We start from the raw sequence: 7,102 nt of genomic DNA, 5'->3' as shown, positions 1-7,102 counted from the left end.
TGTGTAAGCCTTAGCCCTATTGGCCCCTACCCCCCCACCCCTTCCCGCCCCTTTCTCTTTAGATTCTTTTTCCTCACTCTGACTTTATGTATAGAGAAGAAACTCAAATGAGTCCCAAGTAGTAACCCTGGGTGCTATCATTGCTCATAAAGCATTTTGAAGATTCTTCTATTGGATTGGTCTTCAGAGCTAGTGATAAGACTTGTGATGAAGCCAGTCTTACTGGTTTAAGCTGCATTTCACTGTTCAGAATCCAGGCTCTGTTCTCAGTAGAGATGTGAAGTTTCAGACAAATTATTTAAGCTCCTTGAGCCTCCATTTTCTGGGTACAACAACACATACCTTATAGGGTTGGTTTGTGGATTAAATGTGGTCATGTGTGTAAATCCAGTACAGTGCCTTCTTTCCCTCCTTCTCTTTAACTGCCCCTGATTTTCCATCAAGTCTTATGCTGAGGTCTGACTTCTGAGAGGTTAGGTACACAATCAAGCTTGGTGCTTGCTAGAAAATGAGGAGCTAGACTTGGGTGTTAGGAAACTAGGGAATGGTATCTGTGATGCTGGAGGCCCCTGCAAGTCCTAGGAGGAAAGTGAGGCAGGTCAGGAGGGTGGGAAATGATGCTCTGCAGGCTTCTTAGGCAGTCTCTGGGATCTCTGGTCAAGGCATTATTAGTGCTGAGTTATTTGGAGCCTGAGGTCATGGCAGATATAAGAGATGGATGGTAGTTATTGCCTTGTTGAGAGTCTAGTAGCTTTAAGTCCAGTTTAATCTTTTCTGTCCCAGTCAAATTCATGGACAAAGTTCCTCCTACATTTATGATCAGGTCTCTGTACCATTATTTCTCATCTGCCAAGGGCATCTTCTTTGGGCAAATGGAAAAGTCTTAGTACACCTGGGGCAGGTAGGGACTCAGGGCTCTTTCCTCTTCATTGTCAAAGCTGTAGGTTGCCAAGGTCAGGACAGAGCCTAGTTATAGCAGTTTGACAATCATATCCCTCATTTAAAAAAAATATCTCATTAATTTAATTTTATTTATTTATTTTTTAAATTTTTTGGCCATACCATGTGGGGTGTGGGATCTTAGTTCCCTGACCAGGGATTGGACCTGTGCCCCCTGCATTGGAAGCTCGGAGTCTTAACCACTGCACAGCCAGGGAAGTCCCATATCCCTCATATTTGAATAAATAAACGTTTATACAATTTCATATCCCGTTTACTTCACTTATTCACTTGTTCGTTCATCCAACACATTTATCTGTGGAGCAGTTGGCCTGGGAAGAAGGGGCCATTCCTTAGCATCAAGGGGGAAAGAAGAAAGAATGTTCAGAGATATAAGCCTGATTCTGTATGACTTTTGACAGTTTCTAAAATAAAATAAAATAAGATCTAACCTGGAAGGGCAAGACCTGCTATCACTGGAAATATTACGACATCTAAAAAGTCAGCACCAAAAGAACTTCCAAAATGTTACTAAAAATGATTACCCATATTGGAACGACTGTGTAGCATTCCAAGGTTTCAAAGTGTTCAACCAACATTAGTGTCTTCTGTGTGCCTGGTGCAGGACAATTGTAGTGGGAGTCACAAATGAATTGGAAAGTCCCTGACCGTAGGCACTCAGTTACCACGTAAGGGTAAATACCTCAGAGACAGTACCTCGTGTTCTGGGCAAGAGGACGCAGTCAGCAAGTGTATCTGGTGAGAGGAACAGAGCTGGTATCATGGAGAAGGTGCTGTTTGAGTTAGTCCTGAAGAATGAGTAGGATTTTATAAGGCAGATATGAGAGGAATTTTGTTAGTTACATGTCCTACTTCGGTACTTGTTCGGAATTTCTATTTCATTTGCTTTTTAGAGATACAAGACTCACATTTTGTGTCTCAGGATAAGAAGAGAGGATCGATTCTTTTTGTGCAGTATTTTTTCACAGAATTTCTTTGTGTTGCCAAGCTTACTCTGACGAGCTGAAGCTTGTCAGAGTTCTCATAACACATGCGTGATTGAACTAAATTACAACCTTCACCTCTGGCACTGGAGCCTTGCTACCCTAATGCTTCCAGGGGGGATGGTCTGCCCTCTGCAATTTATTTACAGACCAAATGATAACCAATAACAATTCCCGGGCTTAAACCTATAGCAGGGGTCAGAAATAAACTTTGCGATTTGCACTAATAAATGCAGTCTTCCAAAACTGTTGTTTTCTAATATGCATAAATATATCGAGCCAGTTGTAGAGTTCTCTTAAATATAGGGAGGTAATGAAAGTGCTTTATAAACTAAATTCTAATATTGTTATTATTATAGATATGGTTTATTAAATATTGGGTGATTTTAGAAAGTACAGGGATTTTAATTGTGAAATTAGTCTAAAGCATGCAGAAGAATTTTGGAATAATCTTTCCCTTTAGAACACCATGTCTGGTTTTTAAATTCCCTTGATTTACACTTTTAGTATAGTGTAGATTAGCAATGGAGTGTATTAGTGTCCTTGAGATGTATTAAGATTTTTGTATAAATTTTTAATTTATCAAGGAAAAGGCTAGATAAATAAATAGGATCACATTTGTCCCATCATTTTGAAGGATGATTTAAGACCATAGGAAATACTGACTTACCTTTTCCAGAGAGGCAACTAATTTTTTTGTATTTTTAGTTTTATCCAAATTCATCCTGCCTACCTTTGATTAATTGAAACAATATGTTATCATAAACCTTAACAGAAAAATTCTTCTTCTTTTTTAACCAGAAGAGAAACGTGAAATGTTTTGCTTTCTTGGGCCTGCTTTCTATACTTCAACATCATAAAACATTCTTGACACTTCTGTAATGTTTAGCTTCAATTTTTTTTTTTTTTTGGCTTAAACAATCAAAATGAATTACTTGAATTTTCTCCTCCTCCTCCTGTTCAAAATGGAACCTAATATATCCTTCTACACCCCCAACCCCTGGGATTATTTCTTTTACTCCTGTAGCCCCTATTATTTCCACCTTGTTCAGGTCAGAAAGCTGTGAGTCTCCTTACCCTCCACCCCCTCCTACATTCCCCCTTCTAGTTTTCTGTTTATTCTGCCTTCTAAAAATCTCTTGTCCACTTTATTTCCATTTCCACAGCCACTGTGAGTTTAGACCCTTATCATTTTTAAGAGATTCCTCCCGCCTCTCCCGAATTTATATTCTTTCTAAATGTGATGTGATGATGTCATCATTTCCTCTCTAAGAAACCTTGCATGGGTCCCCAACACATATAGAATCAAGTGCCAACTCTTTAATATGTTTAGATAGTCTTCCGTGTTCTGGCTCCCAGTTATTTTCTCAACACCTCATTCTCCAAAATAATCAAATAGCTTGCACCCTCCTGTCTCCTGTTGCAGACCTCCATGCCTTTCCCTCTACCCCTCGGCTACCTCCCTCTTGTTTAAACTTCGATTGATTGACTGGTACCTGGCTGGTGCCTGAACTGTGTGGACCTCCCACCTGTTGTGTTCTCTGGTATTTGTACACTCCTGGTTTTTGGTCTTTCTACCTGGCTTCACCTGCCACTTGTACTGCCCCTGGCTTATCTGCCTGATTCTGGTTGATTGTGTTACTTGTAAGCTTCATATCTACTTGTTCTCAATTATTTTTTAGCCTCCCTGGATCATGGTCCTTGTCTTGTATCTATAAACTGCTGTTGGCTTGAGAGTGACAGTGTATTTCTAATCAAACTGTTTTGTTGCTATAGGTCCATGACAGTGGTACAGTAGATGAAATGGATCTGTCTTTGAGTATATTACGACATTACCTTGTGATCCATAAATATATTTTTTGTTATTATTGATGTGGTTATTCCCTAATGGGAGGATCAAGGAAGGCAGAGTCTTGGCCAGTGATCTGAGTTTAGACTTTATCCTTTCTTAGAATATTTGTGATCCCTGCTAAAATTCTGAACTTTAAGTGCCATTCGGTGACCTGATACATAGGAATTTTGTTTTATTATGAACTGAGCAGAGTTTCAGCATTTGACTATTGTATCATAATTCTTATAGATTCAAAATGTAAAAGAAACCTTCATTTTTTAACACAAGAACATCCCAGGTCTCAATCCTTAGCCCTCTTGCTATCTACGCTCATCCCTGATGAAGCCCGATGGCATTAAATGCCATCTATGTGCTAAAGCTGCACAAATATGTATCTCTAGTTCCAACTGCTCCCTGAACTCCAGGCTCATATCTCTAACTGCCTCCTAATTCTTGCCACTTGGAAGAGTAATAGACAACTCAAACATCGCACAAACACAGGAGAATTCTCGCTCCCTCACTCCCATTCTTCGGCCCCCACCCCTGCTCTGCGCTCAGTCTTCCCGATCTCAGTAAGTGGCAGCTCCACTGTACCAGTTACTAGGTCAGAAGGTTCACCCTGACTCCTCTTTGTTTCTTACACCCCAACCAGCAAACACTGTTGAACTATATTCAGAATCTCACCTTTTCTCACCACATCTATTGAGTTCACTCTACTTCACTTTGTAATCATTTTCCTACATTATTGAAACAGCTTCTTAACTCATTTCTCATTTATTCACTCTTGTCCCCTGCATTTTATTCTTCACTGAGCAGCCAGAGTAAGCCTTTAAAAACATGAGACAGATAATGTTTTCATCTGCTGAAAACCTTGCAATCGTTTTTCAGATCAAAGTAAAAGCTACTGTGTCACCACAGTGAACAAGGCCTTAAATCATCTTGTTCCCTGAGACTTTCCTGTTCTCAAGTCCAACATGTTCCCCTCTTCCACGGTAATCCTCGAAGGTGTCAGGCAGATGTGCTTCTTCTGCCTCAGGGCCTTTGCACTTGTGATGCCCTTTGCCCGGAAAGCTCTTCCACCAAATATCACCATGGCTGACTTCCTCTCTTTATCCAAGCCTCTGCTTAACGTTACCCTATCATTAGAGGAGTCTTTTCTGAACACTTCATTTAAAATGGTCCCCCCCACCATTCTCTAGTCCCTTATTTTACTTTATTCTTCTTCATAGCACCTGTTACAACCTGACATATTTTATATACACATTTAAAAATTTCTTTGCTGGTTGCTCTCCCTCTCCCTTATGTAAACCCCATGAGATCAGGGACTTAATTTTGTTTATTGCTGTATCTCTGGTTTTAAAAATAGTACTTGGCATATGGTAGGCATGCAGGTTAAGTACTGCACGCATGAATGTGTGTATTCAAGAGGTACAGTTAAACTATTTTAAAGGTTGTTTCAGTAGGCTAGGTGCTGAATATTTATTTGTGGAAAAAAACCCCAAACAAATGATAGGGATCCCAAATCCTTTCCGAAAGTTTTCCCTCAATATTTGGGCTAGCTTCATACCCCCAAGTCTCTCTGTGTCTTGACTCTTAATGACTCACTTACCGTGTCTCTGTCCCATTTATTTGATGATTGTTTTCTACCTTGTATTGGTGAGTTGTTTTTTACATACATATCCACTCTTTCTAAGAAGACTACAAATTTCTTGAGGGTGGGGACTGGGTCCTAAACTTGTATTAGGTACAAAATGAGATTTTAACTTACAAATTAAACCTGGTTTCATTAGAATCTATTTTAGTTATATTGTTAGTGTATACAAATGATTAAAGATTAGGGCATATTGTACATTGTGTGGCTTTGGGCCCAAAAGTTAGGGTAAAACAGAATTCAAAGAAAAAAACCTGGAAAATAGCACCTGTACCCCTAGCCTGAGTGTTCTTTGTTCTGTGCAGTAAATTCTATATATGACAGAGTAACCGCCTGGCTTGTTGGAAGGTGATTGTAATAATATCAACGCCAACCTTGGCATCAACACTTGAGCAAGTCCCAACTGACAAATATTTGTGCAGAAGTGTTGAATATTCCATTTTAAGAGTATGAACGGAGGTTTAAATATTTTCCACACATTTTCAACACACATTGGGTAACACAGGTGTTTAGCCCAAGAAGAAAGGATGGGGAAAATGTGCCCTCAGATATTAATGAAAAACAAAGAATCTATGATTTTCTTTTGTACCATAAAATATCCCCAAATCACATAATGAAAGACTTTAGATTTGGCCATGGTGGAGTTTGCTTGATGTCTGTTGAAAGACTAGTACCACATCCAAGTAAAGACATCATAAATTTTTCCCCTCAATTTCATTCTATCTGTTTATTGTCATTAGTTTTGTATAGCTTTCTAAGTAATTTTATGTTTTCTTAAATATTTACTCTCTATAGACATCTGTAGATAGTTGTATCTCTCCAAAGTCATTATTTAGGCAAACCACACAGATCTGACCTTTCAAATCTTTTCATATAAATTATTCATTGAGGTGTTTAATTCTTACTATTTTCTATTTTCTAAATTTACTTTAATTTTCTGTATTTTTCTCACCAGAAGTCCTGAGAACTAAGTGTAACACTGTGGTGCTGATTCACAAGGTCCTTTTTTGAGACAACCACATCACTTCTCAGTGGGACGAGATACCTGTGTTAGTACCACCCACACCTCAGTCACTGTTCTTTTTTCAGCTGTCATCACTCATAATAAATCCTGTTTTAGTTTCTTATAACAGTTCTATGTCTCTTCTACTATTATACTTTTACAAGGACCTTCCTTCCATTGCAGAAAAGTGTTTTATAACTTTCCCCCCAGAGATATTACCTTACTAGGCTGGATCTTATTTTTATTGCCTGCCTCCATTTCTAATCTGACTGTATTACTTGGTTTCATTTCTCAGCTCTGAATGTTAACAACACTGCACAGATGGATGTTGTGATTTGCTTGCAGAGGTTATTAAGATGCTGTTTGCTTCTCCTCCCCAAAGTCATTAATAAAGATGGGGAAAGTCAGTTCAAAAAAAAAATCCCTGTGTTATAGCATTAGAAACTCTCCCCCCACCCCAAAACAAATTTAATATGCAATTACTTAACCTTTCCTTTTGTTTTCTTTCAGTCAGTTGAATCCCTTTCACTGTGCTCATGGCAAAAGGAATGTAGCCCAATTTTGTGAGTTGAATTAGATGAGTCCCTGAACTTTCGTCATTGTTAAAGTCAGGATTTAGGACATTTTCTTTTATGAATTAGTATTAACTGCATCAAAAGAGCTTAATGAGATTC

The sequence above is a fragment of the Eubalaena glacialis genome, chromosome 20 (assembly GCF_028564815.1).
Source record: "Eubalaena glacialis isolate mEubGla1 chromosome 20, mEubGla1.1.hap2.+ XY, whole genome shotgun sequence".
NCBI lineage: Eukaryota > Metazoa > Chordata > Mammalia > Artiodactyla > Balaenidae > Eubalaena > Eubalaena glacialis.
This window is presented reverse-complemented; position numbering follows the sequence as displayed.